Source organism: Mchenga conophoros, linkage group LG23 (assembly GCF_057382185.1).
Source record: "Mchenga conophoros isolate Kocher_MC1m ecotype Shallow Benthic linkage group LG23, M_conophoros_male_GT1.1, whole genome shotgun sequence".
NCBI lineage: Eukaryota > Metazoa > Chordata > Actinopteri > Cichliformes > Cichlidae > Mchenga > Mchenga conophoros.
This window is the reverse complement of record NC_140547.1, coordinates 32531546-32559087: the sequence shown is the minus strand read 5'-3', so window position 1 is coordinate 32559087 and position 27542 is coordinate 32531546. Positions and strand designations below refer to the sequence as shown.

Below are 27542 nucleotides of genomic sequence, written 5' to 3'. Positions count from 1 at the left end.
AATTTACCCCTGAAAAATAGGAATTTCTCTATAGCCCCAAAGCTAAAACTAATGTACAGTATTGCTTCTGTGAGCTCTGGATTATTGGCTTATTGTCTGGCCTTTTGATGTTACCCTGTGTCTCACTTCAAGATCTTTATTTGTTCAAGTAACTATCGTCCCCATAGGAAGTAAATTCCTAAATAAAGCACTTTTCAAGTGAAATACCACAAACTAAGATGTTTGGGGTTCTTTATTAATTCAGCAGACCATTTCTGGTTTGTAAAGATACAAACATGGGTCTCAGCAACAGCCAAGTGCAATAAGAATACTGGTTTTTAGTGGAGAATAGTCTCCACTAATAGTAGTGCCACACTATGTATTGATTACATTTAAATGATCATAATGATGATAGGTTTGGTAACATAACTGACACACATGTGGTCTCTAGTGAAACATATGCATGTGACTGTATCCAGGAGGCAATACATACCAGAGGAGACCTCGTTTGAATGAAATCTGCAGAACAATCAATGGAAAAACACTGTTACGGTAGTTCTTTTTTGGCCTGCGCTATAGAGCAGCACGGTCCTGCCAATACTGAATGCAATGCCATTCATTTTCATGAAAAGGTGCAGAGGAGCTTTTTTCCTTTTCAGACAATGTAAAACAAGCAACTGGCTATGCATAGCCCAAGGGCTGGAACCATGGGCAGAGCTAGCTTGCAGTGGTTTTCAATTTTTAACTGTCAACATTTAAGTTTTGACCCTTTTTGTTTTGTTTCTTGGAGCCAGAAGTGAACATAATTGAACAACAGGTGGCTAAGTTACCAGCTAATGCTAGCTAGGTGGTTAGCAGCCACATACCGCCTAATTACTGCTAATAAAACACTCAGGTTTTCACTCACCAAGGGTGAAGCACAAACATCTTGAATGTTATTTTCCACCAGCAGGGCTGATAATTTGTCAGATAAATAGATTCTGCTTTCCCTTCCATATTTGTCCAACCCTAACCTCAACTCCACCCTTAACCAGACCTGTATTATGATGCATAGTTAGATTACAGATTTAAAACAAGTTTACAGTTTAAACTGCCTAATCGATTAAATGTGACTCTACAGGATAGATGCATTTTGCAGCTTAAACATTGTCTTGTGTTTTATACTCACAGCTGTGGGTGCATGAAAGTACCAGCCTGCTCCCTTATACAGTGCAAGCTAGACAAATGGATGTGTCAGCTAAGCTCAGGGAGAGAGATCTTGCCACTGCCCAGGCAACTTGAAGCTGAGTGGCAATCTAGCCTGCAACTGCCCACCAGTTTTCATCTCAGACACTTTGTTGTCTATTTTCAACGAGGCAGCCGCAGGGGTCACCAGTGGTGAATCAGCCTTGTAGGAAGGGGAGATGAAAGAGTGCCATGGGGAGGAGAGAGAGAGAGAAGCATCCCACCGTTTCCTTTTATTGTCCCCTATGAATGTTGCTGGGGTCATAAAAGACCCCAGCACTAAAGAATTATATATAGCAGACAAATGACGAGGTTTGCACTGCTTTTTTTTCTTATCCTCCCACTGAGCGAGGAGGCCTGGACTCTATAGGGCAAATCAGCCACAGCAGCAGGGAATCTTTGGAAGGGAGCACAGGTAATGGAGATCGAATATATATGGAGAGTGTAATGTATGATGAATGTGCTCATGATTGTGCAACAAAACTCAGAATTTATTGTAACACAGTATACACTGCTTGAGCCTGCAGCATTACCGAGCTGGGCACATTTCCTTTTCATCATTGCAAGAATACATATTTATAAATGTTTAGTTTTAAACTTTCCCCCCACATGGCTGCAATCTTGAAAGCTTATGGTGAGGTTGACTGAAATGACAGATTCCTTCAATGTGTCTCCTAATTAACTGCTCTGAACACACACCACTGCTTCTTCTTCCCCTTGCAAGTAGAAGGTTTGAGTGGCTCTGTGTTCCTGGGCTTCCGTTGTCACATACTCATCAGCCACAGTATTGAAGGACCAGTTTTAGCACCTACTCCCCACCAGATTGTTGTCTCCCTCATCGTGCTAATGTGCTTTATGAGTTTTGCTCGTTGTAACTGTTGGTTGCTTCTTCTGTCTTCCCTTAGTGAAACGCATTGCTTAAGAGATGGTTAAAGAAGAAAATGTGTTTTTTTTGCTTAGTAATTTCTATAAACTGGCTTTTTTTAAAAGTGAATGTCTCTGATAATTAATTCGTGTTTCAGGAAACAAATGCTAGTTTCTTGACACCTAGCACCACAAGCTTAACCCTCTCAAGGCAGGCGTTGCAGATTTGCAACAAGTAAAAGCTAACAACCTGATTACCCCACATACATATTTTATGATTTTTTTTTACTCAGAAGTACCACTGCAGGTATTCTTTTGTGCATTAGCAACAAAACTTAATTTGAGCCTGAGAGGGTTAAAGCCAGGAAAGAACTAGTCTGGCTCTGTCCAAAAAGAAAACAAATTTAAACACAGGCACCTTTTAAAGTTTATATCAATTGAATTCTGTTCAGTGCTGTTTAGACAGGTGCGTTACACTCCCCGATTACTTTACGGTATTGGTCAAATGCTAATCCCAGGTTTGCTTCAATTCTCTGTGGCATAGATTCAGCAGCATGCTGGAAGCATACCTTTTGACATGATAGCATCATGCAGGTGCTTCAGATTTTGAGGCAATTTGAGTGCATGTTCAAGAAACCAGTCTGAGATAATCTGAGCTTTGTAATATTTTGTTAGGGAGCTGGACAATGGTACACTGTGGTCATAAAGGGATGGACATGATCAGAATGGAACTCAGGTAGCTGTTTTTACTCTGCTTGTTGGGTAATAAACCTTACACTTTTAGCATCAGTGGATTCAGAAAGAACCAGACCCATTCTGTAGTCTTGTCTTGTTATATCTAAAACAGTTTAAATCCATATTTCTCCCTATCTATTTAAAAGGTTGCCTTTTTTTAATCACTGGATTAGGGGTGCAACTAAAAAACAGCTATAAAATAAACAGAAATATACTTTTTCTGTTTTTTTAATCAAATTTTAGCAGTTTAATCAAAAACTGAATTATCACATTAGCAAGACATTTAAACTGAGCTAGGCTACGTATTTGAGGCCTTATGTTTTTCATTTCCATTAGCCTATTGTGTTTAAATGCAGTATGTAAATGAACTAACTGGACCTGACTCAACTTTACCCTGACCAGAAGTATCCCTATAGCATGCCACCATCATGCTTCATCATTATTATTTCATTATTTCACAGGCAACAGGTGGTGGACGCTTTCCTCCAGAAGTCATTCAGAGGACTGAATCAACCTGGGTTTAGCCAGACCACAGAATCTTGTTTCTCACAATTTTATAGGTCATTTTTCAAAAACTCCAAGTGGACAATTATGTCTTTTGTGCCTCGTATGTCTGTCTCTGCTGTGGAGCTCAGGTAGAGCTACATCTTGTTATTTCAAACTTCTTCCATTTAAGAATTATGGAGGTAGCAGTAATCTTCAACTGAGCTAATATTTTTATTTATTTTTTGTGGCCTTCCCTTGATTTTTTGCTCTGATTTGTATTGCCACCTGTGAAACTTTAAACAGGTAGGACCGTCTGAAAAGATAGCCTTAATTTAGGTCAACTAGTGATTTATTCAAAGATCACATTTTTCTACATGTGATGTTTCAGTTTTTTGTTTTTAATACACTTTAATACACTTTATTATACAGAAATGTATATGAGGATAAGGATGCAATATACAAATGTGGAAAATGAGAGTTCTCTGCATACTTGCTGAATACACGCTTCAAAAAGAACAGCTGTGCAAGTCTTTTTGAGGACAACACACTTTTGATTGCTGATTTTCAAGGTGTGTTTTTCCACCTTGTCCTCAGGTTTGCCATTGTGAGTCATGAATGATGAGAAAAGCAGCAAAATGAAAGCTGCTATTAACAAGAAGGTAAATGGGAGACATTGTGTTTCTGTCTCAAAGTTGCTCAGGTGCAGCTTCAGACAGCTAAAATAACATCGTGTTATAACATTAGCAGTTAAAGAGTCATCGCTTCCTCAACATTGTCCTCTTGATATCTTCCCTGGGGAATCTAATTATATCTTCCTCTTAGTATTAAGTTACAGAGCGATTAGTAGACAGCTTGTGCTCATGCTGTTTTTAGATATATCTGTACGATGGCGAGGACTGCTTTAATTTGAGTTACACTGACTAGAATTTTAATCCTGCTCTTTCGAGCAGCCATGACTTCTGCTATACGAAAGAAATCTAGCACTCAAATTTAGTTAGGACCAAAAGTGGAAGACTCAGTCGTCCGTTGGGTAGCCCTATTAGAGACTAAATGTTACTTCTGACAGTTTGAACAAATGAAGGAGAGAGCAGGAAAGAGGAAAGCAGATAACTGTCGCTCCCTTTGAGCTATGGCAGCCATCCAGTATGGGCCTTCTTTGTATTCAGAGAGCACCTCGTTTTCGTGTCAGTGCGGGACAAGAGAAGCACTTAACGTGACATTTAGAGATGCTCAGAGATTCTCTCTGGAGACCAGAGGGAGGGAGAAAAGAACCAATGATGTTATCGCAGACATGTGTTTTAAATGCCAGGAGGGCTGCTTTGCCAAAGAGCTTTGGCCACAAAGATAAGAGAATAACCCGGCCTCTGGTCTTGCACCTCTTGCACCCATTCTAGGGCTCACGTTAAGCTTTGTCTGAAATGGTTTCATCTCTTTTTTATCAAATATGCTCTTGTAAAGCTTACAGAACAATCTTCTTAGATTGTACATTAGGGCTGTGGTTATCCTTAGAAGAAATCCTTGCATGCATGGTGCATTTTAAACAGTCGGCCACAGGATAGGACACACTTAGCTTTATGCGTGGGTGACTAGTGCTTTCTGGGATTCTGGATCTTAACCAGATGGCTGTAATACACATCTTAACTGTGGATCATAGCCATTTTTAAAGACTCATGAATAATGTTGAAAATCTCCCTTCCATTAATACTGCACTAAATATCTTATTGATGCGGGTTTATCCTGAAGGGACAACAAGACAGCATGAATATTTAACAGGTAAGGAAAGGTCAGTCTTTGGCATGGCATACTAAGATTGAACTAATCAATCATCGTTTGTGTGAAATCAAATTCATTTAAAGCACAACTGCTGCATTCTGTGGAGATTTGTAATTCCATGAAACAACCGTTTGAATGTTTTGAAATTCAAATGCGCAGCCCTCATCCATCTTACAAATATATCTTTCCTGGTGCAGTCTATGTAAGCATTTGTACTTGTGCACAAAACGCCTCGGTGTTTGATGCAAGGTCTGGCGACTGTGCCCTACCCTCCAATAAATCAGGCTCGGAGTTAGATGTATGAAGATAGAGCTGCATAGTGATGAAGCTGCTGCACAGGAGCAGCGTTTAGGAAACAAGGTTAGCCATTCATCATGGAAACATCACACACATACATCTTGAGAACTTTTCCACAGGCTCATTTTTCCCCATACGTGTCTGATATGGCAAATCGTTCTTGTTAGTTTTATGCTTCACCACAGCTTCACAATATTTAACAATTTTCTTAGAAATGGCGACTAATGTTACAATCAAGCAGTGTTATAACACCAGCTTTGTCTTGGAAATCTATTCTTCTTTTATTAATCTCATCACCTCCCGTCATATTGAACCAAGTGGTTCAATCTGCCAAATGCTCTCTTGCATGCAGTTTTTTTCTCCTCACTGTGCCACATGGTTCTATTCAGTGTGTGTTTACTCATGGAGAAATCATCCATTTGTACATTACTTGCCATCTCAGGGCTCCTTGAAAATTTAAGGCTTTGATGTTTGGTTGCCTAATGCAGTTACCTAAGCAGCTTGTCATAACCGGCCTCCCGGAGATTTTCCCTGCACGCCTCTCTCCTATTTTGTGTCTGGATTGTGACAATAAAGTATCCGTTTGAAGCCCCTTCTTGCTGCATCTTGGGGAAGGTGTTTTCTGTAGATAATGACTTATTCCAATTCACACCTCAACCAAAGACTGCAGCACACATCTTTTCCTTTTTTCTTTTTTATGTTCATTCTTGGTAAAGGATTGAGAACCTGCAAATGTTGTGACAAGAATTCAATGACACACTGGTAGGAGCACACAGAGTAGATTTGGCCTAACATTAATTATCCCTTCCTAATGGTTAATATAACAAAGAACAGGTACTGGCAAGGATGCAATATGGAAAAAGAAGCATAAACATGCCTGAAGATCTGGACAGTTTCCAGTGGATGTGTGCCTGGAATGTGTGATGAGTGAATTCATGCACCCTGCAGTCTTGAACAACGATCCTGTAAATTGGCTGTAAAGTAGTGAGCTGTTGACTGCCACAGTTTTCGGGCTCATGGCCCAGACAGTCACTGACTCAGCTCAAAGGCACAGTTAACTTGGCACAGACACACAAACCAGCTAGATAGACTGTTAACTTCCATAATCAGCCTGAACCTCATTAGAATTTTTATGCTAATATGATCTTTTGTTGGAATACAAATTCTCCCTTAGAAGGAATAAAATGCCTAATTAATCTCAACTAAAATAAAACTTATAAAGAAAACGGTGCCATGATTTTCTAATAATAAAGTAATAAATTATAAGGTAATTGATATTTTTGTACTAAAGTATGAATATTTTTATGAATATAAGTAACATGTTTTTTCCCCATTTACTATAAAATGTGAGAAAACAGTGTTTACTTTGGCAAGTTACAGAATTTCAAAGAAATCTAAACAAACTCATCTCTTTTTTTAAAAATCCCTCTTCTTCTTCTTTTTTTTTTTTTTGCTTAAGATCGGAAAAAATACCACTCGTGTGTGTGTGATGACCAGTTAGTTTGTAAGTGGGTTTTGCTGTTACCATCTTAGTTTTTTGAAAGGGAGTGCAGAGTTCGGGATCTGACTGAGGGACACTGAATGCTCGTACTATACACTATATTGCCAAAGGTATTCGCTCATCTGCCTTCCCACTTGAGTGAGATTCTAATCTTAATCCATAGGCCCACTTGCTGTATCTATAACAGCTTCAACTTTTCTGGGAAGGCTTTCCATGAGGTTTAGCAGTGTGTTTATAAGAATTTTTGACCACTCTTCCTGAAGCGCACTTCTGAAGTCAGACACTGAAGTTGGATGAGAAGGCCTGGCTCACAGATTCTGCTCTAATTCATCTCCAAGGCGTTCTGTCAGGTAGACATCACAGCTCTGTGTAGGCCAGTCAAGTTCTTCCACTCCAAATTCGTCATCCATGTCTTTATGGCTAGGGTGATCGTGGCTCAAGAGTTAGGCGTTCGCCTTGTAATCGGAAGGCTGCCGGTTCGAGCCCCGGCTCGGACAGTCTCGGTCGTTGTGTCCTTGGGCAAGACACTTCACCCGTTACCTGCTGGTGGTGGTCAGAGGGCCCGGTGGCGCCAGTGTCCGGCAGCCTCGCCTCTGTCAGTGCGCCCCAGGCTGTGGCTACAATGTAGCTTGCCATCACCAGTGTGTGTGGATGATTGTGTATAGTGTAAAGCGCTTTGGGGTCCTTAGGGACTAGTAAAGCGCTATATAAGTACAGGCCATTTACCATTTTTGGACCTTGCTTTGTACACTGGTGCGCAGTCATGTTGGATCAGGAAGGGGCCATCCACAAAGTTGAGAGCATAAAATTGTCCAAATTGTCTTTGTATGCTGAAGTATTATGAGTCCTTTTTACTGGAATTAAGGGGCTGAGCTCAACTTCTGAAAAACATTCCCACACCATAGTCCCCCCTTCAACAAACTTTACATTTGGCACAATGCAGGCATACAAATACCGTCCTCCTGGTGATTACCAAGCCCAGACTCATCCATTGGATTACCAGATGGACTGTGAGTCCAGTGGCAGTGTGCATTACACTACTGCATCCAACACTTTGCATTGTGCTTGGTGACTTAAAACTAGGGGTGGGTTTTGATTATTGATTTATCGATTAAAACGATTCTCGCTTGGATAACGTGATATCGATTCATTAAAATCCTGAATCGATTTTTTTTAATATAAATTTATTTTGGCCAAAACGCCAGAATCTCAGGTTAAACCTCCCAAAATTTCAACCACCACCAAACAGCTAAAACAGTAAATGAGAGCACAAAGATGTAAACACAAAGCGCGGACCCGCCGACGCATCAGAATCAGTGAGATGTGACTTTCTCACCTGACTGCACGGACACGAGCCGAAAGCCGACAGCTCGCTAATTCTGATGTTTCGGCGGGTCCGCGCTTTGTGTTTACGCCCTTTTTGCGCTGATTCTGAAGCTGCAGGTTTTATCTCTCTCCAAACAATATTGAGTAAACCAGCAGCAAAAGAAGATCCAAACTACACTTCACATAAACATCGTCATGAATTCCCTCTGATTGTTTTGCTGCCACCACGAAAAAAATCACACTTCATGCACAGCTCTCACTCTCTCTCTCTCTGTACTTCAAGAACATTTTTGCTTGCTTGTTATGCACAAGTCTACCGTTCTTACAGCGCTGTCGGCCGCTGTTTTTTTTTTCTTTTACTTACTTCCGAAAAGAAAGCCTCATTTCTGCTGTTCAATACTGAACAAATTTAAACTTTTTAAAATTATGCAAAATTGCAAAATGCTCTGCTGTGTCTGTAATAAAACCTCTGTAACTTTGCTCTGCTTCACGTCAGCAGCATCAGGTAATGTTCATATGTTCATTAATGGTTTTCTTTCGTCTTTGATCTACTGCAGAATATTTTTTATAAAATCCCAGGCCAGAAAAACCTTCATGTTTTTCTGTGTTTTATCCTCAGCTACTTTGACACAAAGGCATCTGCTGTGATGCTCACACCTTTGATAAAGTCTCGCAAGTGTCAGATTTCTTTTTACAGATATAAAAATATAGAAATGTACTGATGCATGACCTGAATTATAATATTTCTGACTGTCTGAGGCAAAATTTCCCCGATTCAAATTGAATCAAATTGAATCGAATCGTGCAAGGGTGTAGATTTGGTGTTGGAATTGGTGGGGATTGATTCAACCACTGAACCCTGGCCTGTTTGCTTCTTGATTAAAAGAAAGGAGAAATATACTTGCCTACATATGCTATTCAACATGCTTTTTTAAAATTACAATTCATAGTTTTATATGTGAATTATATAATGTTAAATTACTATTAAACAAATGACTAAGTATTTTAGACTTTAGTTTACTTCACCCATATTCCATATAAAAAGTGAGACATGTCAATTCAGATTCTTTGTCAAATATACACTAATGAATCAATTTACATCAGCAGCCTAACAATTGTCATGATAATAAATACTAGTTAATCTATAGCACCAAATCATCAGTCAGTCACCTGTGACCTCACCTCTTCACCTCTGTCCGAGCTACAACATGGCAGAGCTGCCTCTGTCACCTGATGAATAACAGTGAGACATTCCAAATACATGCAGTCACACATGTGCTTCAAATACAGTCATGAACCACCAGGTCATCATCCAATTTCACCTGTGATCTTGTGTCACCATTACTCTCTGAGCTTTGTGTTGGTTCTTCTGTCACCTGACAAATAGGACATACATGACAATAAGAATAAAATGTGGAGCTGCTTCAGTGTTCCTGTCAATTTGTGCAGATCTTGACTCATCAGTAATGTTTGTAGGGTGAGTGCATTTTTAAAACAATTTGTGCAAACTGCACTACAAGGTGGAATATTTGCACAATCATGACTATTCATTACTATGACCTATGAATACATCAGTGCCATTAGGATGAAATTTCTGTGTCACCAACATTTAACATTAGACATATAATTCTAACAGCCTCTGTAAACTAATATCCTGGCTTGCTCGAGGCTGCCGTTTTCTCTGACAGTTTCAATCAAAATTAGAAATGCTACTCTGAGACTGAGAGAACTAATAGTGCTGCCTGTTGTGCAGTTAGTTTCCAAAACATGTTATTCATGGTTACATACAATTTTAGACTGATGTGGGCCAAAGCCTAGCATAGCCTGTAATGTTATTATGACGGACACATTTTATGAGTGAACTTGACTTTAAGTGACTTACAGGTTTCTTTGAGAAATACTTTCTTATATCCAGGTTCTTCCTTTTTGCTGCCATCCTCCTCTCCTCCTTGCAGGTCCTCGCAGCGCAGGCTTGCCGCTGCTAAAACTAAGCAGAGCTCCCTGAAAGGCACAGCCAATCAGTGTTGCCAACTCCTCAGTAAGGAAAATCGCTATTGGCTGTCCTAAAAGTCGCTAGAAGTCGCTAAATGACATCACCGCCTAATTTGCATAATTGGTAATGCTAATAACTTGATGGATTAAACCTGAAAAACCAACTGTAGAAGAAATATCTGAGCAGATAATTCTAGCGCAGTTTTTGAGAATGGTTAACCCAGAGCTGGAGATTTGGATACGTGAGCATGACACGAAGACGGCAAATGAAGCAGCTAGCCTCGCAGAGGTTTTCACTTCAGCCAGAAAAGGCAGCAAGAGCACCTACTTCAGCCGGCAGACCCACTACGCCCAACCAAGTAAGTCCATTGGGGGTGAACAGGGTTCTGGTCAAGTTCAGGCTAGAAATCTTTCTAGTTCGAGGCATCTCCCTTCCCATAGACCTCACAATGTGAAGAAATCCTTTAACTCTTTAGTTCAGGATATTAAATGTTATCACTGTCATAACTTTGGCCATACACAACAATTTTGCCCTGCCTTTAAGTCAAAACCATCTCTTTTGTGTGCAGTTCCAAGACCAGCCACAGAGCCGGTAGGAAAGAAAGCTTGTACTGTCCCTGTTTTAATTAATGGGTGTAAAGAGGAAGCTTTGCTTGACTCTGGGTGCTTCCAAACTCTTGTACATTCTAGCATAATTTCAGGAGAAAAGCTAAGTGGGGTTGGAGCTACAATAAGTTGTGTGCATGGAGACGAACACAGCTACCCCACTGCTCGGGTTTAAATGACAGTGGGAGGTTAAACCTACTTGTTAGTGGTAGCTGTGGTTCCCAGTTTGCCATATTCAGTGATACTTGGTAATGACATCCCCACTCTTTTTGATCTAATACATCAGTCAGATTATGACCTTCAAGTGAGTGCTGAGAAAGACATTTAAGGCTTAGGTGATGAATCTGGAAGCTCACTTCCTCTAGATATGACAGTTGAACCATTTAAACCCTGTCATGTAGTCACAAGAGCACAAAGTGCAAAGGAAATGATGCAAGAGCTACCCTTTTTTGAGGAGTCTCTGGAAACAGTCAGGGAAGATTAGGAAGTCTAGGGCTCAGAAAAGAAGAGAAAAGTTCAAAGGCTCAGGGGGGAAAAGGTACAGCATTGTTTCCTAAGCCAAATAGCCAGCTTGAGTTTGATGTTCCCTCAAATTAAGGTGCACTCCAAAGAAGCGACCCTACTCTAAAACCCTGGTTTGAGAAGGTAACAGAGGTAGAGGGGGCTAGTCAAGGTCAGGTAAGCTGTCTTGAAGACGCTGCTTACTTGATTAAAGGAGGCATTTTGTACCAGAGAAAGGGGAAGTGCGAAGCTGGAGCACTCCCACAACAGTTCAGAAACAAAGGGCAGGTCATATGGCTTTTCACAAAATGCTGAATAGGATCAGCAGCAGTTTTGTTTGGCCAGGGATGTATGTCCAGGTTTCTGAGTTTTGCCGTTCCTGTGAAAAATATCAGTTGACCTCAGGCAAAGGAGTAGCGCGAGCCCAGTTGCAACCACTGCCAATTATTGAAACGCCGTTTGAGAGGCTAGGCATGGATATCGTGGGCCACAGGTCATCGCTACTGAGGCCTTCCCACTCAGATCAATTAAAGCCCGTCACATTGCTAATTGTCTTCTGCAGCTTTTCTCTAGGGTAGGCATATCAAGAGAAATTCTGACAGATTGTGGAACGAACTTTCTATCCAAGTTGTTGCAGCAGGTTTATAAGCTGTTAGAGATAAAGGGACTTAAGACCACCCTGTATCACCCCCAAACGGACGGGCTAGTGGAGAGATACAACCAGACTCTCAAAAGTATGCTGCGTAAGTTTGTCTCTAACACAGGCGCTGACTGGGATCAGTGGCTGCCATACCTTCTGTTCGCCTACCGGGAGGTCCTGCAGGTTTCCACTGGCTTCTCGCCTTTTGAACTTTTGTATGGTCGCCAAGTGAGAGGCCCCCTGGACCTGCTTAAGGACTGCTGGGAGGACCCCAAAGCAGAGGGTGAAAACATCGCAGCCTACGTTATAAACATGAGAGAGGGGTTGGAGAAAATGGCATCATTGGTGCAAGACAACATGAACGCTGCACAAAAACATCAGGCCAGGGATAGGGTCTTCCTTCCAGGTCAAAAAGTACTGTTATTGCTTCCCACCAGTGATAACAAGCTGCTGACAAAATGGCAGGGACCATACGAGATCGTCAGACAAGTGAGTAAAGTCACTTGTGAACTGAATATGCCAGAAAAAGTTAAAAAAACATCAGATATTTCACGTGAACTTGTTTTTTTTTTTTGTTTTTTTTTTTGCCTGTCCCATTTGGTTCTTTAGCCATCAGAATTGTTGTCTGAAGACCAACAAGGATACCCAATGGATTTACTTTGCCAAATGGATCATCATGGCATTGCCGTATTGGTCCATTTGGTCGATCTTTGTTTTTATTATTTATTATATTTTATTTTCAGATGTTACAGACGGGACAGACATGAGTGAGGGATAGGAAAGGGAGAAAGAAGGAGGAAGGAAAGGAAAAACAGAAGGGGAGAGGGACAGTGAGAAAGGGGGGGAGAAAAAAAAATCTCCTGGATCACCTGTTGAGAGAAGAATAGAAAACAAGCAAAAAAAAAACCAAAGCAACATACTAAACACAACACCATCGCATTAATCTAGCTAAGTGTAAACAGCAGTAAATACTAAATATTCAATGTTGTTGTGCAGCACGCAGGACAGATGTGCTTCGAAGTAGCAGCCAAGTAAGGTGTAATTTGGGTCTACGAGCAGTGAACACCCGTGTGCATACCTGTGTGGATCAGCGTGCTTGTATTCCAAAGGTTTCTCCATGTAACGATCTGCTAGGGAGTCACGTGAACTTGTTGAAGGAATTCTACAGCCGACAAGAGCCAGTCTATCAGTTACTGGTGCGTTCAGTTAGGGATGAGGAGGTGACTGAGAAGTTCTTTCCAACTAACATTCTAGTTTGTGCTTCAGTTGACCTTTCTCATTTGTCTCCTACTGAGCAGGCTGATATAGAACCACTCGTGGACCCACAGCTATTTCGAGAAACACCAGGCTTCACATCACTGGTTCAACACAATATACAGGTGAAAGAAGATGCACCCGTTCGTCAAAAGGGCTACAGAATTCCAGAACGGTTGGGGCCAGTGCTGCAGAAAGAAATAAAACTGATGTTACACCTAGTGTTTGTTTGACTTTGGGACCTGAAGCAGAGTTTGGCCCCCGAAATGGCTAATGGCATATATACACCTAGGACCTTCTCTTCTCTATGTACTTTTTGAAGTGTAGGAAGTCATGGATAGCTCTGATTATAAAGCTGATACTTTCTTCCATTTCCCAGAGATCCGTCCAGGTGAACAGTGTTCCAGGTTTTCCCATTTTGTCTGCTCGGCCTACTTGGATTGTGAGAATCTCTTTGTGTCTTTCTTGTCTTGGCAAGAAAACCTGTCAATTATCAGCTTTCCTCTCTGGATCGACTTGTCAACTAGTCGTTGTGCCAACCAAAGTCCTTAGTTAGTCAAAGTCCTGCCCTTCCTTGCTGAATCTGCCCAACTATTATCTCCATGCCAGAGAGAAGATTTTGCTTGCTGCATGGCCTGTGATGGAGTCAATTTCCTTCCTGTGGTCAATGTGGGAGCAGCATATTGCTGCATCTTGAGACTTAGTTATTGGTCATGTTTAACTTAAATTTGGTGCACTTTTCAGTGAGGCTGGAGATAGGCAGTTCTAAAGCACCCTGTTCATGCAAGCTGATACTGCTGAAGCGACACAGGAGTCCATCCCACGCATGTAGGAACTGACTGTCCGCTCCAGTTTCCTGATCTTCTGAATTGGAATCTGATAGATCAATAGAGGTCACAATAAACCCTGGCCTGAGACGTAAAGGTTTTCATTATGCCACCATCCTAAGCTCTTGATCGGCTGCTCTGATACCCACAGACCTTGCATATAGATATATATAAAAAGAACATTTACCCCCATTCTTTAGGGGGAAAAAAATCATTTTAATATCTTGTTCTTTCATTCTCCTAAATCTGACTATTTTAAAATTTACTACAGTGCAGTACTCTCTGTCCTTTGGAGTGTCTGCATTAAAGCCTTCTTTTGAATCAGCAGGTATTGCGTGAATATGAGTAACAAATCTCTTTGAATTAATCTCCCTGTGGAGCGTGAAGGTGTTTGAAATTGTATGTACTTTCCTTTAAAATGTGTCAGGGCCAATAAGTGACTGCCAACAAAAGATACACTGATTCTCCCCCCCCCCAGGTTTCACAAGAACACCACTCTCTATCAGGTTTTAATAGACCTTACCAAACAAGGTCATTTTTAGGAAGTTTAGAAAGTTATTATGTGAAGCTTTCATTATAAGATTACTGAAGATCCTAAACCATTTTTATGTTGCTCTGATATAAAGGTTAATGATAAAGTTAAGGGGACCTGAGCTGCATGTTTGCACTTGTGAGAAGGTGGTAGACATTCTAGTACAGGCTGTAAGCCACATTTAGATCTGTGAAAACCTGCGTTTCATGAATCAAAGTCAAAAATAGGCCAATTTCATACTCTTTTGCTGAAACCACTCAACTGTGGACTGGAACAAAAGTACTTCCAGAATCTGTTTTCTATTTGTAGATACAAAAAAGTGTGATTCCCACATTTCTTTTTTCCTGCTACCAAATGACATCAGACCAGGTCTAGCTCAGACCTTTCGAAATTCTTCAGAATGTTCTCAGTAGGTACAATGGAACATGCGATGAAGATAGAAACTAAGTAAGATTCATGCTAAATAATGCTGTTCCAGTATTGCTCAGCTATAGATGAATGACCAATAGCTGTGCATCCTTACAGGATGCTATAATCTTTATTTAATTTTGTTTTAAAATGCAACATTTTTGCAATATTCACAGCATTCAAACTTCTGGCACTGAAGACGCATTAAACAGTTCCTACATGTTCTTCCCTGATTCTTCATGCAACTACCTCATGACTTCTATAGATCGATCCTGACTAGAGATGGACCGATCCGATATTACGTATCGGTATCGGTCCGATACTGACCTAAATTACTGGATCGGATATCGGAGAAAAATAAAAAATGTAATCCGATCCATTAAATATCACGAAAGCACCTCACAAAACTTGCAACACGCCGTAACTCACCTCAGAACGTATGCATCACGTGATAGAGCAGCTGTGGCATGCAGGACCTGTTGGTGGTCTGGATAGCATGTGGAGCTTCGCTAGCAACCTGGCATTTCATCTCCGACAAAGTTATCCCCGAGAGAAGTAAAGCAAGTGTGTAAGTCCATCTCTGAATGTTTGTAAAGCATTCCCACGTTAAGCTTAACAAGCGACTGCCTCTCGCTCTCCGGCTGCTACTTCAATCGTGAAACTGCTTAAATCAGCTGATCGGCTTTTCTGTCGCGAGTCTGTCTCTCGTTTGTTTTTGGTCCACTTTGCGCCAGAAAGAGGAAACCAGCGGCTGAACAACAGCAGCACGTTTAAGCTTGATAAGCTGTTGTTAGAATTTATTTAATATTACTTTCTACACCAGGATCTTTTTCTACGTAGCTGACGGCTGTAACTGTGCAGGGGCGGATCTAGCAAAGTTTAGCCAGGGGGGCCGATAGGGCATTAACAGGGAAAAGGGGGCACAAAGACATACTTTTCTTTCTTATTCTCATTTAAAATGTCTAGCTTTTAATAAATAATTATCTGACACCCAAAGTTTTAATTTGATGTAAAATGAATAGAAGTCAATTACTGTACATAGTGACTATTAAGTCTAATATATATACCCTAGTAAGCTATAGTACTTTTTACTTTGGGAAGGTACCATCTGTGCAGTCTGCAATTTTGTTGAAGAAAGATGTTGAATCTATTTAATATTTCTTGAAAAATAATTGATTTCTGTGCATTTTTTTTCACACTGCATCAAATTAAGGTTGATTACGTCGATTAAGCATCATGAGGTGGCGCGTGAGGGGTGGTTCCCTATTTTTTATTTATTTATTTTTGTTGTTGCTGGGAGTTGGAACCCTATTAGTTAGGTTGCTTAATATTTACGCTAAGTACTCTTTAAAATACCAGAATAGGGAGGATGGTGTAGGTCTAAGTTTATTAGATTGATCAGTATTGCTGAACTATGAAATATTTTTTTTGTATACAGGTATAACAGAATAGCTTTAGTGTAGTTGTTGTTTTAAACTTGAGTATGAACTTGCAGACTTGCAAAATGCAGCAAGATATTTTAAAAAACAGTTTTGTTGATTAAAAAACACTATATCGGATTCATATCGGTATCGGCAGATATCCAAATTTATGATATCGGTATCGGTATCGGACATAAAAAAGTGGTATCGTGCCATCTCTAATCCTGACTACCAGATCATGATTCAGTATCAATAACAAATTACAGGAAGCAGTTGTGTATGCCATATAACTGTAGAAGTAGTATTCAGGAAAGGTCAGCTGACCTTATTTCCATAATAGTTTGAATGTACATCAAAGAGGACGCATATGACATGTGATGAATGTGCAGAAAGTTCTGGAAAATGAAAAAATAAATCTTGAAGTGTTAGTTTACAAACATAAAGAAATTATATATATAAACTAATGCAGTAGATTAAAAAATTGGGACTTAAAGATTCATCAGAATGCAGGAAATTAAATTCAATATTCATGATTCTTTATCATCATTGTTCAGTCACATAATAAAATTCTGCATGGTAATTCTTAGCTTAACAAGACAGCATGTAGGATAGACTAATGCGCAATAATTATAAAACAACAGGGAAATAGTATATATGATGGTCAAACAATTAAATAAATAAAATTACATAAAATGCATGAAATTTCCTAGAGTAGCTTTTTTAGACCCCCACATAATGTGCATCTTTTTTCCTTATAAGTGTACCAAAGGCGGACTTTCAAAGGTTAAATTGGCTATTTTAACAATACAACTACCGTGATTTTTTTCAACATACATTTACGCTTCTCTGAAGATGGTTTAGTATGCTGAAATTGGATTTGTGAAGGACTTAAAATAAAATGTTTAAAATGCTTTTGGTCTGCTGTGTTGTTTAGGTCCTAGCCCTACAACTTCAGCAGCCACGGACGCATTGTTTTTTTTTTTTTGTTTTTTTTTTGGCCTGTCCCGTTTGGCTCTTTTGCCATCAGAATTGTTGTCTAAAGGCAAAGAAAGATGCCCAACGGATTTACTTTACCAAACTGACCATCCCAGCCTTGCCGTAATGGTCCATTTGATTCACCTTTTATTGTTTATTTTATTTTCACTTACTGAATACGGGACAGACTTGACTGGGGGAAAGAAAAGAAAGAGGGAAAGAGAAACAGCTGAGAAGAGGGACGGGGGAGAAGGGCAAAAGACAAAAACCAACAGAACGGGCAGAGAAAAAAAAATGCATATATCAATCACCTGGGTCACCTGCTGAGAAAGAAAAAAGAAAGCAAGCAGAAGAGAACAAGAGTAATAGAATAAACAACATCACAATGATATATGGGAATATGACAGTAAATACTAAATGTTAAACATTATTGTGCAGCACATAAGATCAACAGAACACAGTGTGCTTTGAGGTAGGAGCCAAAAAGGGTGTAGTTTGTGGGTGTGATCACCCGTGTGTACACCTGTGAGCATGGACGCGCTTGTTTTTTGTTTTTTTAAAAGGTTCCTTCATGTAATAATCTGCTAGAGGGTGTGGGGGGGCCACAGCCCCGTCCTCCAGGGCGTGAAGCAGGTGTGGAGGAGATCAAAACTCCAGACATCCAGAGGCCCCCAGAACACAAGAGACCAAGGAAGACCAACAGAGGGGCAGCTGCGCCACTGTCCCAGAAAGAGCTGAGGAGAGTCCCAGATGAGGGCTCACTCAGCAGCCGCGGAGCAGAAGCCAGGGGGAGTTGCAGTGACGCGCCCGTGAGCTCCGCCGGCAGCCAGCTGCGCCTGAGTGACCGAGCCCCAGGCCGAGAGGCCGGGGGCACCCCACCTCCGAAGTGGCCCGAGCGAGCCCCAGGCTCCAGGCCCCGATAAGCGGCCGCCAAGGAGTGAGCCGGTGTGTACCTGGACGCCCATCCCCGGACACAAAGAACCACCAACGCACCGATGTCTGAGGGGGTCCGCCACTGGCAGGGGAAGTGGTGGTAGGGGGAGATAGGCCTCCAAACCTTGGAGGGCCTGAGATGTCCCCAGAGAGGTGGCGCCTGACACCCAACCTGACATATAGACACAGACATACAGGCACACACAGATACAAACATCCATTCCCACCCTCATGCTCTCATATGCACTTACTCCACACTCAACCAACGTGGAGACATACATAAAGAGACGTTGTACACACGATCACACTCCCCAAGCATACTCTACAAACCGGGTCTAGGTGCCCCCGCCCCTGGAGGGGGGAACTGCACCCAGACCCAGGTGGTGTTTCCCTTTTCCCTGCGGTGGGGGGAGGCAGACCGCCCCGACTCCGCAGCAGCAGGAAGGCTCCACACTCCAGACCGCAGTCGGACGGCCAACTCCTCCTCCTAGTCCTAGCCCCCCCGCTCCAGCAGGTCGCAGAGAACGGGGGTGAGAGAAGACTCCGAACCTCCCTCCACCCGCTCATTGTAATGTTGATGCATGTGTGTTCTAAGGTGCATTTAAAACCCAGGAGGGCTTGGAGCTACCTGCCAGAGAGCAGCAGGTAAGCGCATGGTCCCTCCTGCTAGCCCTCAATGTCTACGTGTATTTAAAATTGAGAGGTGGGCAACGATGCCAGGGGTGGGGTGTACACCCTGATGGTACTTTGGACTCCGTGTATCGTGCCCACCCCCAAGATCCTATATGTATGTGTAATGAGAGTGTGAGTAATGTGAATGTCTAAGTTGTGGGATAAAATTGAGGCAGAGGCAGCCAGAAGGGGACAGGGGGGGGGGGGGGGGGTAGCCTCCTCTGCACCCTGGTGACATACCCCTACTCCAAGGCCCTGCATGTGTGGGTGGTTGTGGTGGAGCGGGAAGAGGGAGGCAGCTGGAGATGGGGAGGGAAGGAAGGGAGGGGCAGGTGACCCCTCCCTGGGGCCAGCTCCCCCGCTGACCCCAGTAGGCACCCCCATACTCCGCGACCCGCCAGGGAAAGGGGGCCCAGGCCCATCCAGACCGGGCCCAGTGCAGCAGCGCCGCCCGGCCCCACAGAGCCCGGGACAGTCCACCCAACCCCACCACAGAGAAAACTGCACCCACCCCACCATCCACTCATCTTCCAGACTACATAAGACAATAAACACCCAGGCTGAGATCTTCCTCCACCTCTCCTGTATCTCCCCCTCCTGCAGAGGCAGCTCCTGAGGAGAGGAAAGCTCCTGCAAGATGTGACAATCTCCCCCACCAGTTGAAGAGCCCCCCAGGTGGCTCGACGCACCGGCGGCACCCTGCTCCAGGGCTGGGCCCCCATGCACCCACCCGCCCACAACCCCGGCAACACACCAACCAGGACCCAAGCCCCCGAGGCCCGGTCCGGGTCCCAGCCCAGAGACGGAGCGCCCCCAGAACCTCACGCCCATCCCGGACCCACCCAGGGGCAGCCAGGCTACCAGGTCAGTGAAGGATATAAAAAAAACAACAACAGCAATAGAATAATATTAAACACAAAGTGAACCCGTCTTCCTTCATTAAATAGGTTCTTTTAGATGTTAAGGAGGAATTGACTTAACCAGGCTGGCGGAGAATGAAGACAACCGGACACCTGCAGCAGATGGGGAATCAGTGAACTTTTATTGAGACAGAGACAACCTCTCAACACAGCTCACATCAGAAGATTCCTAATATTTGCTGTGAGGATGGGTATATATTCTCTAAAACTTACAGGAGGGGGTTGTGAGGAAAGTGCTGCATTAGCAGAAAAACAACTCCATAAAAGGAAAGCGGCCTTGGGTGTTCTAGTCTCTTCGCTTGCAGATATCTTTCGCCTGCAGGATGAGGCGATCGCTTCTTATCGCTCTCAAGGCCAAAGTCGTGAGCACATTTTTATTACACAGTTGCACAGTAACTTTAAAGCTGAACAATATTTAAAGCTGAATAATGTTTGATCAGATTATATTTTCTTCAAATCCCCCTTTTGACCCATCTTAAATGGGTCAACACACAAAAATAAGTAACATTCAAAGGAACACAGAGACGTGTCGAAGCCTGGCTCGAAAAACTCCTCGGGTCTTATCATTTGTCTTTATCTGTCATTGCAGATGAGGAGAAAAGAGTCCAGGCACCACCCTGCCCAGGGGTCGGCTGCAAGCAGTCTCGGTTCCCGACGAAAGCAGTAACAGCTGTCCTGCACACACGGATACAACGAGTTAGTGCAACCAGGGTAGTGACACAAAATTAACAGTTCCTGTAACTCAACAACCAAAAAACATAAGTAATGATAAAAATGTGGAGAGTACAGAGTATACTATAATAATGAGAGATATAAACGTGAAAATGTGAAAGAATAAATCAACCGTAAAATAAACCCAGAACGGTAACTGCTAAGGACATTCAAAAGTGAATATGGTAAAACGTGAGGAAGGGGTGTGGAAAAAAAACAATTTATATCCAGTGGTGGGAGTACACATTCGCTCAGGCTTAAGTCCGGAGACCCTGAGAACATCGCTTAACCCTCACAACCCGGCCAGACACAGTTCAACCAGATATATCCTTCAAGAGGAAGTGGGTGAGGGAAACAATTAATAACAAGCCTAATACGAAACACCACAGAGAAACAACCATTCTAGAAGCATTTAAACAAGAGAAAGACGATAATGTTCGTCGCCCTCACGATCAGAGTTTTCATCATCCGTTGGCGAGGAGGTAACCGTGTCTCGTTTCTTTCTAAATGGATCGGGCGTGGGCAAAACTGGAGAGGAAGTGGTGGGCAAGACCCTAGGGGCTACATTTGTCAGATTGGGACTGTCAGAAGGGGGCGAAGCTTTTGAACTTGAAGGTGTCAGAAGTGTCGGGGGCCCTTCACAGATCAGGATTATGCCAATGGGAATGAGACCCAGGGCCAGGAAGCAAACAAAGACGCAACATCTTTGCCTGCCTGTCATTTCAGGGGGAAAGGGCCAAGACATGTTTACTTAGCTTGGATGTCGTCTAATAGAGGATGATGGGGCACAGAAAGGTGGTCCAGTTCCCCCCACCTCGCCAAGGGCGTGTTCTAGGAGTTAAAGAGCAACAACCTGCAATCTGTACCAAAAATCTTCATAGTCCCACCGGAAAATCATAAGAGTAATAAACGATTCAGGTCAACAGACAAGTATCATGTTCAGGTTTCTCCAATCATTAAATCACTATTATTGCCACAATTTGCTTTATTCACCCTTTGGGCAATGTTATTCCAAGAGAGAGAGAGAGAGAGAGAGAGCCCCTAATGGCCAGTTAGTGGGCTCTAGGTCAAACTGTCCCCAAATTTGTTATTTGTTATTATTACTTGTTTTCATGTCACTTGTCTGTTTTCTACTGCACCCCTCTCACCAAAGCAAAGCAAACATTAGCAGCACATTGACCGTAGTCAGGCATCCTCATTCCATAGGTGCTATAAAACATTTCCTGTAAAAGAATCACAGTTTTCAAGACAGGGTGTGTCTCCCCCAACACTCTCACCAGAATACAGTGTAATAGCATCCCCAACTCCTAACCCATAAACACCGTTTCTTCACACATCCGCCCAGAAATCCTGTAATAGAAAAACATTAAAACTGTAACCCTGTAGGGAAGAAAATGTAAATGGTAACGCTGCGCAGTTACCTCTGTAAGCAACACAAGACACAAAAATGGCATTTACAGGTTCACTCATCCTCGAATATTTTGTCATCCTTCTACTCCTGTAAAAGAAACCCACATAAATTCATCCACCCTTTTATCCTATCTAGGTGGAGGTGGTTAACCTTGAGTCATGGTCAAGTCTTGTCATGTTTTACCAGTCAGTCCGTTTGTTTTTATTCCCAGTCTTTCATCCATTCATCCGTTCTTTGCTGATAGTGAAACCTGTCGTCGCATCTAGTTTCCACACTCAGCAAAATGACGTCATCTCAAAAAGAAACAAGAACTTGAGTTTGGATTACCTCGCTGAATCCTTTTTTAAACAGGGACTCTCGTTTCTAATTGTCCCCACAAGTGTTTCCTCCAGAACCCATTTCAATGCGGAGAAACTCACAACAATTTTCTCGCCGACGTGTAATGCTTGTAATTTCCGATGTGCAGATCTGCTTAAAGAAAAGATTCACAAACAAAAATCAGTAAATATAAAACAAAATAAAATGAAAAATAACAAAAACAAAATGCAGACGCCCGGGTCTTAGGACTTGTCACTGAATATTCTTCCCATCAATAAAAATACCAACCTAAACCTACACAGAGTCAAATCAACACCACCTCAACCTTTTCATATTCATAAAGCTATATGTTTTGCGTTCGTTAAACAAAATTTAACCATTAAGTAAGTTGAGCTCTTGAAATGTTTTAATTCTCTTAATTCTGCCAGTTTATTTCAACACTTATTCAATGACTTTTATTCAACTGCTACTTGGTCACTCGACTTTTACCTGTTCAAATTGCCTAGGGTTCAACAAAGTCTAGATCCCCGTTATCATGAAACTTGAACGGTGTACGATGATTTACTTACAGTAATTTAGAATCATCACTCAACCTAGCTCTACTACTGGCACTGCGTGACTTTTCTCACACTGGAAACCAGAATTTAGTACAGAACTTTAATGCCTCAGGGAATCGCGTTCAAGGGCTGCCCCCCCTTCTCTTCTTCTTTGTCCGTGTGTTCCTCCTTTATTAAATCTCCATCACAATGACGTGGCGCTCTGAAATAAAACTCACACTGTTAATTCCTCGTTTTCACTCTGCACCACTGCTCAGAGTGTTTTCTTTTCTTTTTAGTGTAGAGTAAACAATTAAGTCGAGGCCTTAAGCCCCAGATATCTCGCACGGGCATCATTTTCATAACCAAACCGCTCCGGACTCTGCTCCCCAGACCACACAAATGCCCTCTGGGCTTATTATTATAGCAAATTCTGTATTTGACTTTGTTGTGTGCAGCATTGAGCCTTTGTCAGTAAAGCATTCTTCATTGCAGCAGCTGGAGCATTGTGTGTCACTTCTTAGTAAATTAAATCAACATTTTGATTTTAGTGCATGGGTATGTATCAGTTTTTACTCCCTCAACAAGTGCATAAGTGTTCATGTGTGTGTTTCCCTTCATTCTAAGTAGGCGCATGCAGAAGTGTGTGTTCGTGTGTTGGTATATGTTTGTGTTCATCACCTTCCTGTTCTGTAGTTTAGGTAAACCAGCGGCCTGACGCATGGCCTAGGGTCCTCCCCTCCTCTTTGGGTCTGTTTATGTTGTCCTTACTTTGCTCCACGGCCTTCTGCAGCTCTGCTGTTCGGCTCTTCTCAGAGGTCAGCATCCTTCTGCTCACCGTCCCTTTTCCTCCGGGCTTAATGCGCGTCTCGTCACAGCTCTGTCAGCTGACGCAGCCTGGGAATTTCCCCCGTGTAGTGAAACGGGCTTTAGGTTTAGTGCTCTCCGTCTCTGCTGCATGAGATCACTCTTTTGCAGCACTGTTGACATCCTCAAGTTGTTGTTGTGAGTCCAGCTGCTGTGGCCTTCAGGGGTCAAAGGGTCAAATATGGTCGCGGAGAGGGCAACGATGGTAGAGGGGAGGGTAGGAGTCCAGGTCAGCTTCGGCTCTCAGAAAAAACAAAAACAAAACAAAACAGGCGAACAGGAAAATGATGTTGTGTTGGCTGTGCTGTGTTGGCTGTGTTATCCCGAGAGGGGAGAAACAACGAGATCTCGTCTCCCCCCTTTTTTGTTTTTGTTTTTTTTTTTTTTTTTTTTTCACCATATAATCAACTCATAACCCCTCAAGTTGACAGGACAACACAGGTACGTGTTAAAATTCTTAAGATCCTGTTTAGAAACCTAAAAAGGAATTTCCTATCATTCAGTAGTCATTTGTCTTAAACAATCAACAAAAACATGTCCCAAGTCGACCCTTTTAACCACTAAATTTGTCGTGTCCTCACTTAATCCTCAGACCAGTGTCTTTGTCTTTTGACGTTACGTTGTTGTCCTGCAACCCAAAGCGTTTAATTGTCAGTAATGTATAAACTATATCATTTAAAAACAGGTGTATGTTAAGTGTCGCTACTTTAACCTTGCATGTACGTGCACATGTATGTAAGCTGTTTCTTCATTGCATGTATGGGTGCGTCTGTATATGGGTTACTTTAACTTTTTCTCAAACGAGGCATTTCTCTAACACGCACATGTGTCTGTTCCTCACCCTTCTCATATCTTTCTCTGGTTGTGTGTGGTTTTATTTGTTTCAGTGATTTACCAGGAACATCTTTTCCTTTTCTCCATGTCTTCCGCCAGAGGTTAACACTGGTGAGATTCAGGGACACAGCACCCAGAGCAGTTCAGCGAGAAAAACCCGCCCCAAACTACATTCTCTCTTTTTTGTTTTACCGGGAGGGGTGAGGACAACTCTGGTGTCCAGCCGTGAATTTTAGCCAAAGCTTGGCCTGTCTTCTGCTGCCGTACTCAGGCTTCCAGGTTAAGAAAAAACACCTGTATGAAGACACTAAACATACATTTAGTATTTGTATAAACATAACTGCCTAAATCATTGAACTCTTGAGGAGGGTGTATTTCAGAATCAGAATCAAAATCAAAAACTTTATTGTCATTGTCATGAGACCGACGACATTAAGAATGGTCCCCGATCATTGCATCATCCCTAGTAATATCAAATATAAAAAACAATAAAATTCAATCAATAAAATAGATAGAATACTTAAAATACTAAGTATTCCCACCGTCATGCTTCAGACCGTGCATAGATTAACACAAGAGTGGCATGGTGGACATTTTTGTAGTATTCAGATGTGTTATTGCAGTTGGATAACAGCTGTGTTTGAGTCTATTAGTCCTTGCTCTGATTGCCCTGTACCGTCTGCCTTAGGGCAACAGTTCGAACAGGGAGTGGCCAGGATGTGAGGTGTCTTTTATGATGTTTTGGGCCTTTTTAAAACAGTGGGCGTTGTTTGACTCTTTACTAACTTTAAAACCCCACCATAACAATTTCTCACTGACAAACTTCTATGCATCCATTTAAACATGCGAAGCCAGCACAAAATCACACACATACCCCTACAGCAAAGCTTTAACATAACCACAATGCAACTCCTCCCTTAAACGGGAGAAATCACCCTGAATCAACCAACTCTATATAAAACGTCAAACAAAGATAAACCACAAACATTTCTACACTTCTGTGTCTTCCACGCAGCACAATAGGCAGAAAAACACCGATTACTCACAGTCTACAAAAAAAGAAAAACCTGCTCTTTTCACAACTCTCACAGCTAAAGTCAAAACTCTTACCCAGTGCCTCTGAAATAATAAAAAATCACCAAATACTCGATTACTCTTTTCACTCGCTCCCTCTCACTCCCTTCTTCCTCATACAGCATACACGCTCGCTCCCGCGGACCCGCTCGGCCCCGCGGGCTCACTCGGCCCCCACCTTTTTCCTCTCACAGAGACAGAGAGAGAGACCCTTTTCCTTTTTTTTATTTCTCCAGCACACATACACACACAGAATCCCAACTGAGAGAAAGAGGGAGAGAAGAGAAAAGAGTTGTAGAGAGGAAGTTTTTTAGCAGGAGTTTCAGATCTAACAGATTTATACAACTTATTTACACACACCGGTAATTTATGTTCTATTTATTGATTTTAAAGGAGAATTTGGGCCAGCTGGGTTTCTGCCTCTGTTAGGCACTAACAGCTGGGGCGCTGCTTTAAAGGTGAGTCAGCACTGAAATATCCCTTCAGGTGTTACCAGGCTTCTACCAAACCGGAGTCTGGCGGGTAACCTTGCCTAGAGCTTCCTGATAGGGGTGCTAGTTGGTTGTCACCTTGTTCACACGTCTCATTCACACTTCATACATTACCTGCAGTCACTCATTACCCTCCTTATGTATGTAATAAATGTGTAAAAAAATTCTATGTGTGGTGTATTATTTTAACCAAAAGAGGAACCTAGTTCCTTTAATTGTGTAATCTGTGAACAACGGAGAACCAAACTGTCCTGCCCAGTGTTCCACAGCAAGCATTCAGCGTGTATTTATGTGTGTCCAATATCAAACAGAACATCAAAACATTTAAAACACTAAAATCATCGGGGTTTTAAGAAGAGATCCGTTTTCTCCTATTGATCAAAGGGACCCCTCCTTTGGACTCCAACCAGTACTTCTCCTTTTTAAGTTTTAGAGGATCTTTTCTAATAAAGTCCTCTGGGCCTTCCTAACCCTTCTGTAGTTTAGAGAATATTACTAAAAAATATTCTCAAGGCCTTTAACCTTTTAATTTGTTTAGAAAGGCGTTACTAATAAACCCTTTCAAGGTCCCAGACCTGCACTGAGGTATGTATCCGACACCGGAGAGCAACCCGTCGGCTGCAACCGTGGTCAGACCTCAGTTCACTCTTATCTTTATTCACTTATTCACTTATTTCTTATTCACTTATCTCTTATTCACTTGTCTGATTCTCAACAAGCCTTAAGTAAGCCAGACAATTTTGGTTATGAATTACTAGGAGTTTGGACACTAAGTATTTTTATAATGTTCAATATAGCAGAAATAAAAGGTCTGCTTACCTTGTTTTTGTGTGCACACAGCTTTTGTCCAAACTCCGTTCACTCAGACCACGGCTGATGTCCTCCCCCCCGTTCCAGTTTGGCCTGGAGCGGATCCTGTTCCGTGACGCCAATTGAAGGATATAAAAAAAAACAACAACAGCAATAGAATAATATTAAACACAAAGTGAACCCGTCTTCCTTCATTAAATAGGTTCTTTTAGATGTTAAGGAGGAATTGACTTAACCAGGCTGGCGGAGAATGAAGACAACCGGACACCTGCAGCAGATGGGGAATCAGTGAACTTTTATTGAGACAGAGACAACCTCTCAACACAGCTCACATCAGAAGATTCCTAATATTTGCTGTGAGGATGGGTATATATTCTCTAAAACTTACAGGAGGGGGTTGTGAGGAAAGTGCTGCATTAGCAGAAAAACAACTCCATAAAAGGAAAGCGGCCTTGGGTGTTCTAGTCTCTTCGCTTGCAGATATCTTTCGCCTGCAGGATGAGGCGATCGCTTCTTATCGCTCTCAAGGCCAAAGTCGTGAGCACATTTTTATTACACAGTTGCACAGTAACTTTAAAGCTGAACAATATTTAAAGCTGAATAATGTTTGATCAGATTATATTT

General features: G+C 42.1%; 1 long non-coding RNA gene across 1 annotated transcript; it reads right to left on the bottom strand.

Annotated features, from left to right (window-relative positions):
* Nucleotides 1-23124: 23124 nt before the first annotated feature.
* LOC146547648 (uncharacterized) lies at nt 23125-27542 on the bottom strand. Its single transcript, XR_014890606.1, has 2 exons — nt 27155-27542; nt 23125-27023 (listed from the first exon to the last, which is right to left on the bottom strand). It is a non-coding gene; the product is annotated as an uncharacterized LOC146547648 (long non-coding RNA).